The sequence below is a fragment of the Arvicanthis niloticus genome, chromosome 8 (genome assembly GCF_011762505.2).
Source record: "Arvicanthis niloticus isolate mArvNil1 chromosome 8, mArvNil1.pat.X, whole genome shotgun sequence".
NCBI lineage: Eukaryota > Metazoa > Chordata > Mammalia > Rodentia > Muridae > Arvicanthis > Arvicanthis niloticus.
This window is the reverse complement of record NC_047665.1, coordinates 53,970,768-53,987,627: the sequence shown is the minus strand read 5'-3', so window position 1 is coordinate 53,987,627 and position 16,860 is coordinate 53,970,768.

Sequence of the window (16,860 nt, the reverse complement as noted above, 5' to 3'; positions counted from 1 at the left end):
AAGATACTGGGTTAGTGATGAGACACTGGACTATCATAGTACAACCCTACTATCTGGGCTGTCAAAGGTTAGGTCCATTTCCACGAGGACACCTCAGGAAGTGTTAACAAAGATTTAATTATTCAGGCTAGAAGTGTTTATGGCACAGGCAGCCTTTTTACACTTACATTTTAAAATTAAAATGGAATTTCATCATTTTACTTTTCTTCAGTCCTTTGTGTTTTGGGGTGTGTGTGTGTGTGTGTGTGTATACACAATCCCAATAATATATTATAAAACCTACTCAGTTCCTTTAATATTACATGTATATATAATATTTCAAGGATGACTACTTGATATTGGGTTACCAGCTGGAGCATTTTCTCTCATAAAGACCATTTGTCCTTTACTCAGCATTCCTTAGTTGCCTGTGCTTCCTTGAATAGGAAATCTCCCTGTGATATTTCTCTGGTCTACTTCATCATGTCTAAGGTTCAAGAAAGTTTCAGAAGAGCAGGCAGAAAGACTGTAAGATCCAGAGCTACAGAAACTTTGCATGAGATTGAATATCCTAGAAAGTCAGAGAGGGTACACCCATGAAGTCTCACCATGCTGTCCAAACAAGTCCTGAATAAGGATGAGGCCAATAGACACACTGCTTTTTTAAAAAGAGCAATGCCATTATTTTTATGTGTATGGTTATTTTGCCTTCATACATATCTGTGTACCACATGGGTGCAGTGGCTGAAGAGGGCCAGGAGAGGAGTTTAGATCTAGAGTTACAGATGGTGTGAGTTGGCATTTGGGTGCTGGAAATTGAACTTGGATCCTTTATGAGAGTAGTCAGTTTCCTTAACTGCTAAGCCATCTATCTCTCTGGCTTCCAGCTTGCTTTTCTGTGTTAGGAGGAAAGTGAGCATCAGAGAGAAGAGGCGAAGGACTCTCTTTCTGGCCCCTGGATAGTTAGGTGAGAGTCAACAGTGTTAAGGAATTTTTAATTTTTCAAATGCCCAAATAATGTTCTATAATGTTCTCTCTCTCTCTCTCTCTCTCTCTCTCTCTCTCTCTCTCTCTCTCTCTCTGTGTGTGTGTGGTGTGTGTGTGTATGTGCGCTGTGCTGTATATGTATGTATGTATATTAGAAATTGAGCAGAATTGGGGATGCAAGCATGCCAAGAAGTTCCTACAAATTGAATCACATATTAGCTATATATTTTTTATGTATTCTACTCAGATTACTGAATTTTAAGATCATCCTTTCTAGCTAAACAAATAAAATGTTTTATTTTCAAACTTTGAAATGTAAATGAAATATCTTTGAATTTCACATAACAAATGGGTAACTAGACAGAAACATGAAGAAAAAAATTTGGAAGTTATTTCTATTCATGTATTAAGGAATAAATACAAGGTGTGTAGGCTATAATAATGAAAGTTATCACTTAGATTTAGTTCTTGTTATGGTTAATCTCAATTTTCAACTTGACTAGATCTAGAATCTCCTAAAAGATAAGCTTGTGGGCATGCCTATGAGAGATGACTTTAGTTAGATTCATTGAGTTGAAAGATACACCCACTGTGGATAGCACTGTTATCTGGGCTAAGACCCTGGACTGTATGAAAATGAGAAAGTGGCTTACCAAACCCAGTATTCTCTCTGCTACCTATGTTTGCAATACAACTAGCCATCTCCTACTGTTGTGACATCTCCATCATGATGCATCATAGCTGATAACTAAGAACCAGAGTGAGCTGTTTCTTTCTTGAGTTCTTCTTGTGGTATTGCATCACAGCCACAAGAACAGTAATAAAGACAGCTGTGTATCACACTACTATAACATGAGAAGTTAAATATAGACGTTTCTTCTATAGGCTAGTGACTTCTTCATGCAACATGCTTCTCCATGAACCAGCAAACTTTCTGTTTATAGGGAAAGTCTCACCTAGCTAATTGCTAATGATATCTGGTCTGTGTCACTTCCATTGGAATTTCTAATTTAAAGTACGTGTTTTTAACTCTTGGAAATATGACAAGGAGGAAAAGCTATAATGACAAATGACTGTTTCTGTATTTCAAATGTATGTATGTATGTATGTATGTATGTATGTATGTATGTATGTATATGTATGGATCTTAATGCATGAACATCCATGTACAGTTGTATGTGTCTCTAACCTCAGCACTGGGAGATAGAGAGAGTCAGATTCCTGGAGTTTCTTGAGCAGCCAGTGTAGCTGAACAGATGAGCTTTTGGTTCAGTAACAGACACTGCCTCAAACCAATAATGGGAGAGAGCTAGTTGAAGACACATCACATTTGACTTTTTTCTCCTCACACACATGAGTGCTCACATATAAACAGTCCTGTTCGTGCACCATACTCCCTTCAATAAATACAAAATATATATGTGTTGTGGTTAATATTTATAATGGTGGCACCAGATCTGGCTTGTAGTTACAGGGCCGCCATTTTCTTGACTAGGCTAGGCCTGAGGCCATGATCAGCGGTGGTGTGTTCTTGCAGCTACTTTGCTCAGGCCGCTGGTTCAAGTGGCCAAGACACTGGCCCTGATACCCACAAGACACCATAGTGGGAGATGGCTCTGACAATCTCTCACACTGTCTCTATAAGACTAGGCTGAGCCCAGACTATCCTGCCATCCATGCAGTACCTGGTAGAAATGAGACTCTAATGCTTAAAGATTATTCAAAGGCTTTATATAATTAGAAATGCTCAATAAACAAGATGTTCATACAATTAGAGTTGTAACTCAATATTTAACAGTATGATATAAATCGTTACCCAGGACTGTCCTGGACACAAGCATGGCTCTCCATGATTCTTACCTCTCCTTCTTCCCTAGCTCCTCCTTTTCTTCTCCTCTTCCTCTCCTTCTGACTCCTCACTCTGCCAACCTCTCATACAGCCCAATCACTGAGTTTTATACAAATGTACTGGAAAGATGTCCCACTACATATATATGTGTGTGTATGTAAATATATAAAACAAATTTTTACATTATTTATATATTTTACTACATAACATGGATATACTGATAATAACAACTCATTAATTCATCTAGAACTGTCTCAGTTTCAATGTATTAATAAGTGTGTTTGAAAGGAATTTATTATTCACAAAGAGCTCTACCATACACTTTAGGAAATAAAAATGAATATATGTTCAGTCAGTGAACAATGATGTATGTGTTAGCCATTCAGAAATGCAATAAAATAGAGTTACAGTCATGATATTGGGTCCTTTGTGATGTATAAATGCAAGGACTAAACTCCCGAAGGTAGTTAGGTTCTGGATGAGGTGAGTGAGAAAAAATCCATCTGTAACAGCTTTGCTATTGGGATGGGAATATGTGGGAGGAGGGAGGGGAAAAGAAGGGAGAAGGAGGTGGGTTAGAACTACAGGTTGAGGACATTCTATGTACCAAGGATCCAAGTGTCATCCCCTCTGTCCTTTCTGCTGTATTTCAAGATCTCACACATACACCTAGAATATATTACAATACAGATTATAACCAAACATGCCACTCTGAACGCAACTTTTAGCTAGGCTCCCAAAGCCTAATTATGGCAATGGTTATTTTCTCATAAGATAGTTGGAAAAGAATCAAGAGTTAAGGTGGAGGAAATCAGGCTGAAGTGGAGAGACTCAAAGGAAACTCCATCCATCTTGATCATCTTGTGAGGTTCCTGAAGTATGTTTCCATCAGACGTCCACTGAATCCAAGTCTGAGAAACTTCTCCTGTAGACTCTTTCCTTTCATTTTAAGGATAAGCTCCTTTATCTCAATGTCTAGGCTGGTACTCTAGAGCCTCTTCCTTCATGATATTCAGAAACAGTAGCTTCACCACAGAATCTGTGAAAATTCAGTGTCTTGGCACAAGTCCAGATCAGAATATGCATTCTAATACAAACTTTGGGTGACCAATTTGCACAAGTAACTTTGCAACGATTGACTTAGAATGCTGGGAACCTTTCTTCCCAAACCACATAATTATAAGCAAAGTCAGTGTCACACATCCTGCCGAAATAGGGGTTCTCTCCTTGTGGTTTGGACATGGTTTGACTGTGCCTCTTAAAAACTGTTTAGTTCACTGGGGAAGAGGGGTGAGTTTGCCGGAAGTGTGGATACTTTAAGAAGTAGGATGCATGGTAGCTACTTAGGTCACTAAGGATATTATGATGAGAAAGCAAAATTCAACACTGAACTGAGTTTTCTGATGACAGGATTATAAAATTGCCCCTGAACTAGGCATATGATTGTCTCATATGCTCTTGGTTTGCTAGTTGGGTGTCCAGCACACAAAATTGTGAGCTAAAGTACCCCTTTAATTATAAGTACCTTGCCTCAGACATTTTCTTAAGGTCACAGAAAGTTATTAAGTCATTTTAAATCCTTTATCACTAACAAGTTTCACAAAAGAGGTAAATGTGTTCGTGTTGGCTTCACAATACAGACTGTTCATCCAGAATTCTTGCCTACATAAATGAATATATTAAGAAGTTTGTCTTGCATTTCTGGAACTATAGAATACATAGCCATAGGCTCAACAACAGAGGCAGCCAAGATGAAAACCTAAAGCAAAGATCTACCAGAGATGGATGAAATAATAATAAATACATGATAAATAATAAATACTGCAGTAATAGAGACAAAGATGCTCAGGCTTCCCTGCCAAAGGAAAGGCCCAAGGCTCCAAAGGTCAGGTACTTTCTCACTACTTAAATAAATTCTGTGTCTCAGCTTTGTATAAAAATTTCTGGTATAATGCCAAACTATTTTTCAAATCACTTTCTCTCATTATACCCTTCATCCTATCTAGAGATGTTTCAGACAAATTCTTGTTGCCTTTCTGCAAGCAGAATGAGCATCTTTGAGCTTCTGCCTGTCTATTGATTTTTTTCCCCTTTAAGCAATCTTCCTTGACACCCATGCCTTCCCAGTCCCATGCTTCCTTGCAGATACATTTCTCATCTCGTCTACCCAATGAGATCCTACTTCTACAAGGATCTAAACAGAATAATGGCTCCCTCCTACTTTTATCAAAACCCCTCTAATCATGAAAATTACATTTACCAGGGTGAACTTGGTTCTGGAACATGTAATGAATGGAATAGGACCAAGCATTGACCCTTAACATAAATGTTTGACCGATTTTAAAACTTTCCACATGCTTCTGTGTGTGCACATGTGAGTGGGACAATAGACTTACCAATTGTGTTCACGAGGACTGGCTAAGTGAAACAAGCCTGACATGAGCAGGGCCATGAGAAAAATGTGAGATGCCAGCAATTCCAGAGGAGTTTTCATATGTTACAACAAAAGGAAATAGTGGGTTCTGGTAAACAAGTTATGTAAAGATGTTTCTAAAACACAGGATAGCCTAAAAATCTTGGAAACCCTCCAAAATCAACTGTAAATATATGCTGTACTAGCCTCCCTTCTCCCTCTCCCTCTCCCTCTCCCTCTCCCTCCCCCTCCCCCTTCCCCTCCCCCTCTCCCCTCTCCCCCTCTCCCCCTCTCCCGCTCTCCCCCTCTCCCCCCTCCCGCTCTCCCCCTCTCCCCCTCTCTCCCTTTCCTCTTCCTTCTTTGTCTTCCTCTCCCTCCCTTACCCCCTCTGCCTCCTCTCTCTTTCTCTCTCTCCATTCTGATTTCTCATCCATACAGATTTATTCTTCTTTCTTACTTTATTTGCCTACCCACACAAACCGAATTTACATCTCTCATCTCATCTTGTTTGAGGCATTAGAGTATGCCTTTAGTCTATATCTTATGCAATCCTTAGGATTAGAGACACATTATGTTCTTGGTTTTATATTTGTGTTATATTTGATTTTATATTTATTTTGTATTTGTTTATTGTATACAGTAAATGATTTCACCGTGGCTTTCCTTGATATGCATATATGTTAGACTTATAATGACTCCTGTATTATGCATTACTGTATTATGTCATTCCTCATTTCTCCATATTCTCCTGCCCTTCTACATTCCTGTTCCTGTTCTCTTAATCCCCATGCCCATTGTTTTTCTTTATAATCCTGCATTTGAGCAACCCATGTGGAGTGTCTTTGTAGGAACTGCTTATTTCACTCAACATGATGATCTTCAGTTGCATTTGTTTTCATACAAACAAAACAATTTCATTTTCTACATGACTGAATAAAACTCTAGTGTGTAAACACACTGGGTTGTATTCATCCATTCTCTTGTTTGTTATTGCACAGCTAGGTTATTTTGGCCAATATTATAGCAAGCAATTTATTAAGTAATGTTCAATACTCTAAGGAAATGCAATATCATTGTAGAACAAAGCAAATCAATCAATTAGGACATAATCAGTACCAAGAAAGAGGTGACTCAGGGAATATTAATAGTCCCTGCACAATTTCATAGCAAAATATGAGAGAGTTAGAACTCCTCCTTGAGCAGTCACATTCTGGAATACCAGAATAAAGGAAATAAGGAAATGGGTCTTCCTTAGCTATCAACCAAAAAACATTGTTTACAATTCTTGTGCAAGGGTAATGACATGGGCAACACCCTAAACAAGTGGAGTCATGAAGCATTTTCAAATAAACACAAGCCTCTGCTTTGCATCTTGGGGGTATTAAACATAAAAGATCGATCCGAATCTTCTTTAGAGCTCCAAGCTACATCAATGGTTTTCTCAAATAAATACACATCTGACTGAGGATGTTTCAGTGTTCTAAATTGCTCTTTATATTTGATATTAATATTTGAAAATCTAACAGGTAGAAAATACTCTTTTCTCAGTTTCCTTTTTAAAATCCACCAGTCAGACAGACTGTTAAGTTTGATCTTTTATTATGTTTTTATCACTGTGGCAGCGCTGGATGAGAGGCCAGATCACATCTGCTAATGGGTGTTTGCTTAAGTGTAGCATCATCTACCAAGAGGCAAATGTTGAAAAAGAAAAAAAAAGCCTTTGTAATCAAACCCTTATAGCTTCCTCCTCCATAGCAGACTTGACATTTCCTTTGCAGTCACATGCTGTGTCTCTCTGAGGGAGAGAAGCATATGGTGCCAGAGGGGCCAGAGAGTGTGCAGGAGAGACCAGGGCCACATGTGGCCACCACAGAAAGATCTTCAAAGTTTATTTGTGCAGCTTTCTATAGTTAGGAGTTCTGTGCTGTCACTATGAGAGAGGAAATTCTATTCTCTATATGAATATAACAAAATAACGAAAGTTCGGAGCCTATTTCAAAAGAAAATGTTGACAACAAAGCTATGTAGACAGGTCAGCATGCAGGATGCCTTGGACTCAGACTAGGCCACTAAGGAAAATATTGAAAAAGCGATACACCATTAAAATGTCCTTTTGTTGGCTGAGATATTCAGATACTGGGAGCTAAAATTGTTTCAGGATTTTTTTTTCTTTTCTCAGATTCTAATCAGAATTCACATGAGAAAAACTGAACAAAGAAATTCAATCCTGTTTTTATCACAGTTCATACGCTGGACTTGAAAGCATGATTCCACCTAGGTCATCTTAAAGTCACCTTCGTGGAACAAAGCTGTACATATTTTTAAACTGGCTTTGGACCAAGTAGGTAGTCACAGAGGAAAGATTTCTTTATCTATGAGGAAGAAAATGATCTTGCTAAGCAGAGACTTTGGATGGTAAAATAATGCCTCTTTTTCTGAAATGTTGTACCGAGGAATAAATAACTATTGAAAAGTTTAAATAAGTACCCTTAATGGGACTTAGTCAATTGTGGTATTGGCTTCACCAACATTTTAGCCACTTTACAAGAAGTAAATGTACTGTTGCTTTTTTGCCAGAGCACACCATTCAAGTATAATAAAACACATTATTTATTTTCTAGGCTAGGGCTAAATGCTCCACTTGACTTATTTAAGAGATCAATATAAGTATCACCTATTAATTGTGGTATAAGGTGTGGCAATGATGGAAATAGCTTACTTATGAAGTAAATACACTGAAAAACAAAGCAAAGGAAATCTCTGCATCCCTGGTTCATTCAGAGGATCAATCCGAGTCAAGAGAAACATGAGCTAAGTTTACCTTGGTATGGGAATGAGGATGCAAAGAGAATCACTGTTTTGCTCATAAGAGGAGACAAGGGGTCATCATGGAAAGCACATGGAAGTTAGAAACAATTTTATTACAGCTCATGTCCATAAACAGAATCATACTTGTCATCTCCGAGAGATGCTGTGAGTCAGATGGTATTGTACCTTTCTTGGCTATGAAACTCATGTTATCTACTGAAGAATATCTATTTCTTAGATATAAGAAATTTTATCCAATTTTTTTTTCGGGATTGAGCGATTACAGTGCACAACTTCACTCTATCAGAAAATAAAAGTATCTAAAGAATTCACTCAGAAAACATAGAAAAGGAAGGATTTTGTTTGAAAAGCTCCTAGTTTCAAATACAGATTTACCTCTGTGGACATTTAACAAGCTTTGAATGAAAACTGTGACAGTATCATCATGAGTTTAAACATTCTGTTTCTCCCTAATTGTATGCTATCAGTGACAATCTATTGTCATCACCATGACAGCCAGGGTAGCCATCTCAAATGTCAATCATTTCTCTGCAACATGGCAATTGTTATTCATGCATACAGAAATGACATATACTAATTTGTTTCTTTTGTAACAGAGTTATTAAAAGGGATAATGAATGAATCTATCTTATTACATAACTATCTGTGTGTAAGTGCACTACAATAGAAAGCTCAATCCTATGTTGGTCTCTTCTTTATTTAATTTATATAGTAAAATATCTGAATTATTACCCTGGCTTTGAATTGTGATAGAAAAGAATGTTGAATAGGTGGAATAGCCTTTTCCAGTCTTAGAGGCAAATTATAAAAGACTCAAATTGAAAAAAAAATTCTCAAGTGAAATTGTAAAATTTCTAGTAAATCAAAAGCATATTTTTATTCACTCTTATTTAAAAATCATCTTTAACTTAAAGCTTTTTTTTTTTTTTTTTTTTTTTTTTTTTTTTGGTTTTTTGAGACAGGGTTTCTCTGTATAGCCTTGGCTGTCCTGGAACTCACTCGGTAGACCAGGCTGGCCTCGAACTCAGAAATCCGCCTGCCTCTGCCTCCCAAGTGCTGGGATTAAAGGCGTGCGCCACCACTGCCCAGCTCATCTTTAACTTAAAAAAATATGTCCAGCTTTAATATATCGTTATATCTAGAATAAACAAAATTCAACAGAAAAGCAGATGTATAGTGGTTTGCTTAGATGTTTTTGTGATTTGGAAATAAAACATCACCCAAAGGCTCCTGTGTTTTGGTGTTTGGTCCTGTAATTGTAGACCCACTTTTGAGGCTGTGGATCTTTATGGGGTGGTACCTAGTAACAGAAAGTTGATTTCTAGAAAGCTTTGCTTTAGTTTATAGCTCAGCTCCATGTCCAGTATTTCTGTGCTTCCTATGTGTCAAAATGGGGACAAGCATTTACCCCAAACCCTACCACCATGAAAGGTTATGTATCCCATAACCTTTGAGGTAAATATACTCCTCACCCATCAAGTTGCTCCTCATCAGGTATTTGGCTACAAACTTGAGGAAAGTTACTAATAGAGAGTGTTACCTTAAAATAAAATTAGTTATGTTACTTAGCAGAAAAGGTCTTTTGCTGTGACTATGTTCGTAGTATTAGAATCCGATGATGCAAACCCAGCAGAGCTGTGTAACTCTCTTCTCAGGGACTCCCACGATCTGGAATTGTTTTCAGAATAACAGGAAAGGGAAGAAAGTTGAATAGAGAGTCCATCTGCTTCTAATTCAGCATTTCCAAAAAACGTTGTGCACTAACTCCCAAAACAGAAAGCCACATTAAATTGTTGCTAATTTTAGGCAGCAAACGAGTAGAAACTCCAAAGGTGGAGCTTCCTCTCTTTCAAAATACTACTTTTCTGTGGTTACTTGGCAGCCTGTAGCCATGGTACCTGCTAAGGGTAAGCTGAAGAGAAAGACTTTTAAGTTGATCATTTGGGGTTGTCTATGAAGTCTTCCTGGCTGAATTTCTTGGTTAATTTTGTCCAGTCTAGAATAAAGTATTTTTCTTACGTTTCACATTTGGTGGGCATGTGTGTATAGATTTGCCCTTCCATTGGCCTTGCTGCTTTGTTCCAACTTTGTGTGCTCACAGACTACCCACTCTAGGCTTCCCTTCTACCAGATTGTGTTCTTAATTTGCTGTAAGCTTGGGCTAAGATTAACCATATATTTAGCACAAAATTAAGGTCGGCTTGGTTGCCAGTTCTGCACTTTTACTCTATTGGACATCTGGTTCTTCACAATTCTGGTTCAAAGAGTAAAGAAAAAAAATTATATATATCTGCTTACAAATTTTACAAAGTAGTCTAACCTAATATTCAGATGCATTTTTTTTGGAAAGATATAAGTGATTTCAGAATACCTGTGAAACACAGTGAAGATGAGGTTCTAAGCATAATGTGGAATTTATATCCATCCAAGACAATAGTTTTACATGGCGCAAAGTTGCTCATAAATACTAATTGACGTGAAGACATGCGGGAAACAATCAATACTCAAGAAAGTAAGTTTGCTTGAATGTAAGATCAAAATCAAACAAAAGAAATCAACAAAAAACAAGAAACCTCTGGCATAATAGAACTAATTTTCCTCAAGTTTTGGCAGTAAATTGCCAAAGTAAAGCAAAGTGAATAATATGATAGGTCTGAGAGTCCGCAATTAAGTGTAGAGTAGATTCGTTTTTTTTTTTCTTGTATTTGAAAAACTATTTAAGTCACACCCCTGAGGGGCATAAGTGTTTGTGAAGGGTACACAGGATCAGGGTGACGCCCTTCCTTCCCCACTCCATACATTTAAATTAAATTAATGCCATTTGTGAATTTATGAAATACATTTGAAACACCTTCCACAGTCATAAAGAACAAAGCACCAAGCCTTCCTAAAACCTCTGTCAGGTTTCATGTGTGTTGTCTGTTTATAATTCATTTAAAAAAAAAAAGTCTTGGCTTTCTCTTCTAAATTATTTTTAAATTCACACACCATATTAACTTCCTCAGAATCAAAACTGATGCCTCTTTTACTTCAGTTGTACAATGTAGGATAAACTGTACATTGAAAACAATGGGAGCTATATGTATAATTTGATTGTCCCTATAATACAAAGTTATTTTTATAAATAAATACTGCCACCATAAACAGCAGCTTTTGGCCTGCGATTACTAAAAATGACACTATTTTTAAAGATTTATGGCATTTGTATTATATTTGTATGAAATATTTCTAAATATAATTTCTAAATGTCATGTTTGTTTCTTTTCTTCACAGACATAAATATCATGAATACTCATTCTAAAATGCTTTTTCTATTTAAGAAAGCTGTCAATACAATAGATGCAAATAGTTAAGGAACAAGCAATACAATAAACACAAATAGTCAAAGAAATATGGAGACAAAGCGTGGGACAGAAACTAAAGGTGGGGCTGCCCAGAGACTGCTTCACCTGGGTATTTATCACTTGTGCAGTCACCAAAGGTAGACGCTGATGTGGATGCCAGGAAGTGCATGCTGACAGGAGCCTGATATAGCTGTCTCCTTAGAGGTCTGCCAGAGCCTGAAATATACAAAGTCAGATGCTCAGAGCTAACCATTGAGCTGATCAAGGGGTTCCCAATGGTGGAGTGAGAGAGAAGACTGAAGGAACTGAAAGGGTTTGCAGCCTCATGAGGAGAGCAACAATACCAACCAACCAGAGATCCCAGGGTCTAAACCACCAGCCTGGGAGCACATAGGGAGAGACCCATGGCCCAGCTGTATACTAGGGGATGATGACATTGTCAGGCATAGGTTGGTGAGGAAGTCCTTGGTCCAGTGAAGGCTGGAAACCCCAGTGTGGGGAAAATCGTAGGTGGGGAGGTGGGAGTGGGAGAGTGGTTAGGGGCAGATCCTCATAGAATCAGGAGGAGTGGGGATGGGATATGGAGGTTCCTGGGGGGGGGATGGGGAAAGGGGATTACATCTAAAATGTAAATAAAATATCCAATAAAAAATTAAAAGAAAAAAAGAAAAAAGAAAAAGCAAGGCATTAAACCCAATTATGTGAACACTCCCGTGATCACTGTTTCTAAAGGCTTATCAGGATAACCAAAGTATCTGAGCCTACTTCCCTGTCCTAGCATAAGGTCATTTTCACGTGTGAAGCCTACTTCCTTGTTCTAGCCTAAAATGCAGATACCTGTCTGAAAATGCTTCTTTGTTCTAGCCTGATATTCGGTTTCCTGCCTGAGATTACTTCTTTGTTCTAGCCTAAGATTTAGATTTCTACCTGAAATTACTTCTTTGTTCTAGCCTAATGTCTGATTCCTACCTGAAGGCTACTTCCCTGTCCTTGGCCAATGTCATATTCCTGCCAAGCAGCTCATTTTCTTATGCATTATCAAAAGCAATGCACTTATGTCTTAGGTTGGTAAGGCTCTGTGCAGAATCTTACCCATCATTGGCATGCCAGTCTATTAGATCCTCAACCTAGAACTGACTTTAATACATACATATAATCAAAATGGTATAAAAACATAAAGAAGGAGGGGGATGGGATAGGAGGTTCTAGGGAGGGGAAATGGGAAAAGGGGATAACATGTGTATTGTAAATAAAGTATACAATAAAAAATTTAAAATCTTTAAAAATTTAAAAGAAGAAAGAAAGCTGTAAGTACATCCTAGAAAATCCAACTTTAGTTAACTACAAACAAAAACAAAAGCCCGAAAGTTGCATACCAAGTTAAAAAAAAATATATTTTGACTTCAAAACTCACAGTACATAATATGATCAATTTGTCTTTATTTACTTAAAAAAATTAAGTCATAGATTTTGAAATAACTTATAACCTTTAGTGGATTTATGGGTTTTAAAGTGATTTTAATACTCTGTAATAAAATGTTCAGTATATCAATAATAAATGGAAGTTAAGAAATTTTGAAGCAGGTAGCTTAGCCATTCACATTAAATGGATTGATATTTCCACATAGATTCATTCCTGGTGTGCTATGTAAGTGGAAAGGATGGTAATATCATTCCTCCTCTGAGGTTCTCCCATGTAAAATATTGTACCTATTCTATACCATTAGATGGATGTATTGTATTAGACAATATTTAAAAATAGTGGATATAGAGGCAATTTGTTTCCAAAAGAAAATATGTTTTAAGTACTATGGTACTTAAAACAAAAATCCTTATGTTCAGGCAGGTGAGCTTCGCTTTTTAGGGAAGCTGTTTTTCCAGTAGATGATGAGACACTAGGTGTTACATGTGAGAACATGGAGTAATTTGCTAGAGGTCTGGGACAATTCTCTCAACCCCCCCTAAACACCATGCATGCAGACACAAGAAGAGCAGTAGAGCTAACATGTACTCAATTGAATTTTAATTTAATTGGATTAGCTGTTCTTGGCAAACAATACTGAAATGTGCTTCTTACAGTTTGACACTAGGCAACTGGATGAAAACTTTTCTTAACTCCATATAGTATATTTGATTCTGTTCTTTCCCATTTAGGTTAACTTTGAACACTAGCTAATTGGCTCATGGTAGGGGATGTGCCAAACCAAAATCAACTATTTCCAGTAATGCTCAACGTTATATACATACATAATATAATCCTATCAAACACACACACACACACGCATGCACAAGCACACGCACATACACACACAAATGCATTCTATACCAATTAACATATGTGGATTAGATTATCCATGAGTTTATGTGGGCATGACCACAAACAAATAAGCACACGTATTCATGCACTCACATATCTGTATACACAGTCAAAGAGAGACAGGTCTTTGCACAACACTTTCTTCTAGAGAAAAGAAAATTCTTTTTTTTCCCCCATATCACACCATTGGCTTATTTTTTAAAACAGTTTTAACAAAAAATTCTCAGTGGATCTTCTTTTAACTTTATAGTTAATTTCAGTTCACCATTTACTTTAATCTTCCAGGTTTTCAGAAAAAAAAAATCTATTAGGCACATTGCATTTCTTTACTGGCCAGTTCTTGGAATCTTTCATCTGTGCACCAAAGAACTGGAAAAGCCAACCCTGTTCTCTCTCCCTTTGAGAGTTGAAACTCTTTGGTTCCCCATCCCTTGTGTGGTCTTAACAGCTTTTATAAACAGGCTGTGGAGAAAACAATGAAGTGTACATGATACCCCTGTTCTATGTGAGTTCTCTGAATGTAGAGTTAGAGTGGCCCTCCCTGTTGGCTACATGTTGTTTTAATTTTTTTCTACTATAAAAATTTTGCTTCTGAATCACCAACCAATCTTTTTTGTCCTAAGATCCTGCCTTGAATGTTGCCTGCATTTTTCTTGAGCCATATTTGCATCCATCCCACTGAACAAGAATATGGCTAGACATCTGTCTGACATCCATTTACAGCATAGAACAAGCTGAGACCAGCTACACAGGTTGTTACATATTCCTTTGCACATCAGGGCCTCTATTCTTTTTGCCCTTTCCTCCATGAGCTCAGTTGGAATGCAAACTAACAGGAAGTTCTGTGCAACAATCATAGCTCTCCTCTAAAGCTAGACCAATGGTTCTCAATCCAGCAATATAGCATAACAGGAAGTCTAGGCTATGATCAATACAACTACATAACAAGGACAAAGACACCTCGCCTTTGCAGTCTGCTTATACATGCCAAACCTAACCATACAGAACTGGTTTTTCAATTCTTGTTCTTGTACTTCTGGTTAGAAAGTGGCTTTGGTAGTGAAAAAATTCATTCTCACCAAAAATGGTCCATCTCTCCAAGGCACAGTGACAGTGATATAATAAAATAAAAAAGAAACAGTTTGATCATTATTGGAAATGAAATCTCTCTAAAACGTAAAGATACCAAAGTATAGGAAAAGAATGAGATGACATGTTTATAAAAAAAATATGTGAAAATAGATAACTTCTAAATTTACTCTAAGCATTAACATGCACTGTGGTATCCTGGACTAATGAGAACATGATCTAAGATGGAAGGAGGAGAAAAAGATGGAGATAAGAAAGAGTGAGTCCTACCTTTTTAAAAATTATTTTGTTATTTTAAACTATGTGTGTGTACATAGATATGAAGTCAAAGAGAAGCAGGTCATTGTCTGCCCTCTTGTATGTGTGAATATATGTGTGTATGACAGGTGCTTTTGAGTGCTGAAGGAGGCAAGAAATACATAGCACACTATAATGGGTTTTAAGCTCCCCTACACAGGTACTAGAAACTGAACTTGGATCATCTACAGAAACAGTACCTGTTCTTAACTGAGGACCTATCTTTCCATTTTCAAGGTTAAAAATATAAGATAAGTAGAACTAAAACTTTCATTTTTTATAAGATTTTTTTTTTTGTGACAAGACATCGTGCTGACATGAGACAAATGATGCAAAAGTATTTATTTTCTTGAATTAGGATAATTTTTGTTACTTAATTTATCACAAGACAATGATCTCTCTATCAGAGTCAAATAATATATGTGTGTATTTAATGAACACAAAACATTAATGAAGGATAGTGTGTTACATTGTTACAGTAGACTATCCAATGTACGCCAGAGGCTGGCTGTTTACATGATTTAAAAAAAAAAAAAAAATCATGAACTTAATTCTAGAAAAATTCTACAAAATCTTAAATGTATAAAGGAACTTATTGGAGCTTACAACCCACAAAACAAAACCAAAATATGGTCATTATTGATTAAAACACTTGTGGAACCATGTTGTTCTTTCTAGGCAGTGACCCAGACGTGTAAGAATGTCTGTCTACCAGATCAGAGCACTGCGTGTCAGACCTTGGAAACTCATCTCTCTCCATCTGTGCAAGAGTTGGAAAGACAAGAAGGATAATTCTCAGCATAATACCAATCTACACATATGAGGTTGATCTCCGTCTACAATGTGTCCTGTGTCAAGTCACTCAATTTTGTATAGCAACAGGGCAAAAGACTATATAAAATGAGATAGCTACTCCTCATTCGATCTTCACAAGGGCCATTATTAAAAGAACAGTGTTTTAGAAAGGAGAGGATGGGAATGGTCTAACATGCAGGTAAAGGGAATGTGGTCTGTTGATGTGGCAGATGAAGAGTATTTATTGATAAAGTTGGTAGGAACCTTGACAGGACAATGTATCAGGGATGTGACTATGAACATGAATGAAAGATGATAAGCAGAAATAACGTAGCCTCCTACTTTTTTTCCATATAAATTAAACTAAGACATCCTAAACATCTGTTAAAGACACAAACATGTAATTAAAAGGATAATATAGAATAACAACATTGACAGACGTTTTTAAAAGAAAAACTTCAAAGCAGATGTGATGTGAGTAACTACTGACCCAGAGAAATAGAATCTATGCCTAGTGGTGGGAAAATTACTTAGCCAATTATTTATATAATTAATGTCAGAAAGCAAGGAACCACTACACATATGAGAAGAATCTCTAACATGAAAACATTTCACACCAAGACAAAAACAAACAATAACAAGTAATAACAAAATAAACTTGAAAGAAAGAGAAACAAAGCAAAAAAAAGAGACAAAGAAATTCCCATATATATATAAACAAAACATTTTAATATTCTGGGAGACTGAAGCAGAGACTGCATCTGGGAAACAAGAACACATGGTAAGATGGGAAAATATGAAATATCTAGAGATTAAAAGTAGTACTCTAAACCATGTGCAGGATATAAGACAGCTCACTAGGAGAATGTATGGAATTCATATTGAGAAGCCTTATAAGAACAGCTAGCCATAGGAAGAAACTAGAAAAGAAAAGTATTAGGAAACAAAATTTAAAAGCTGG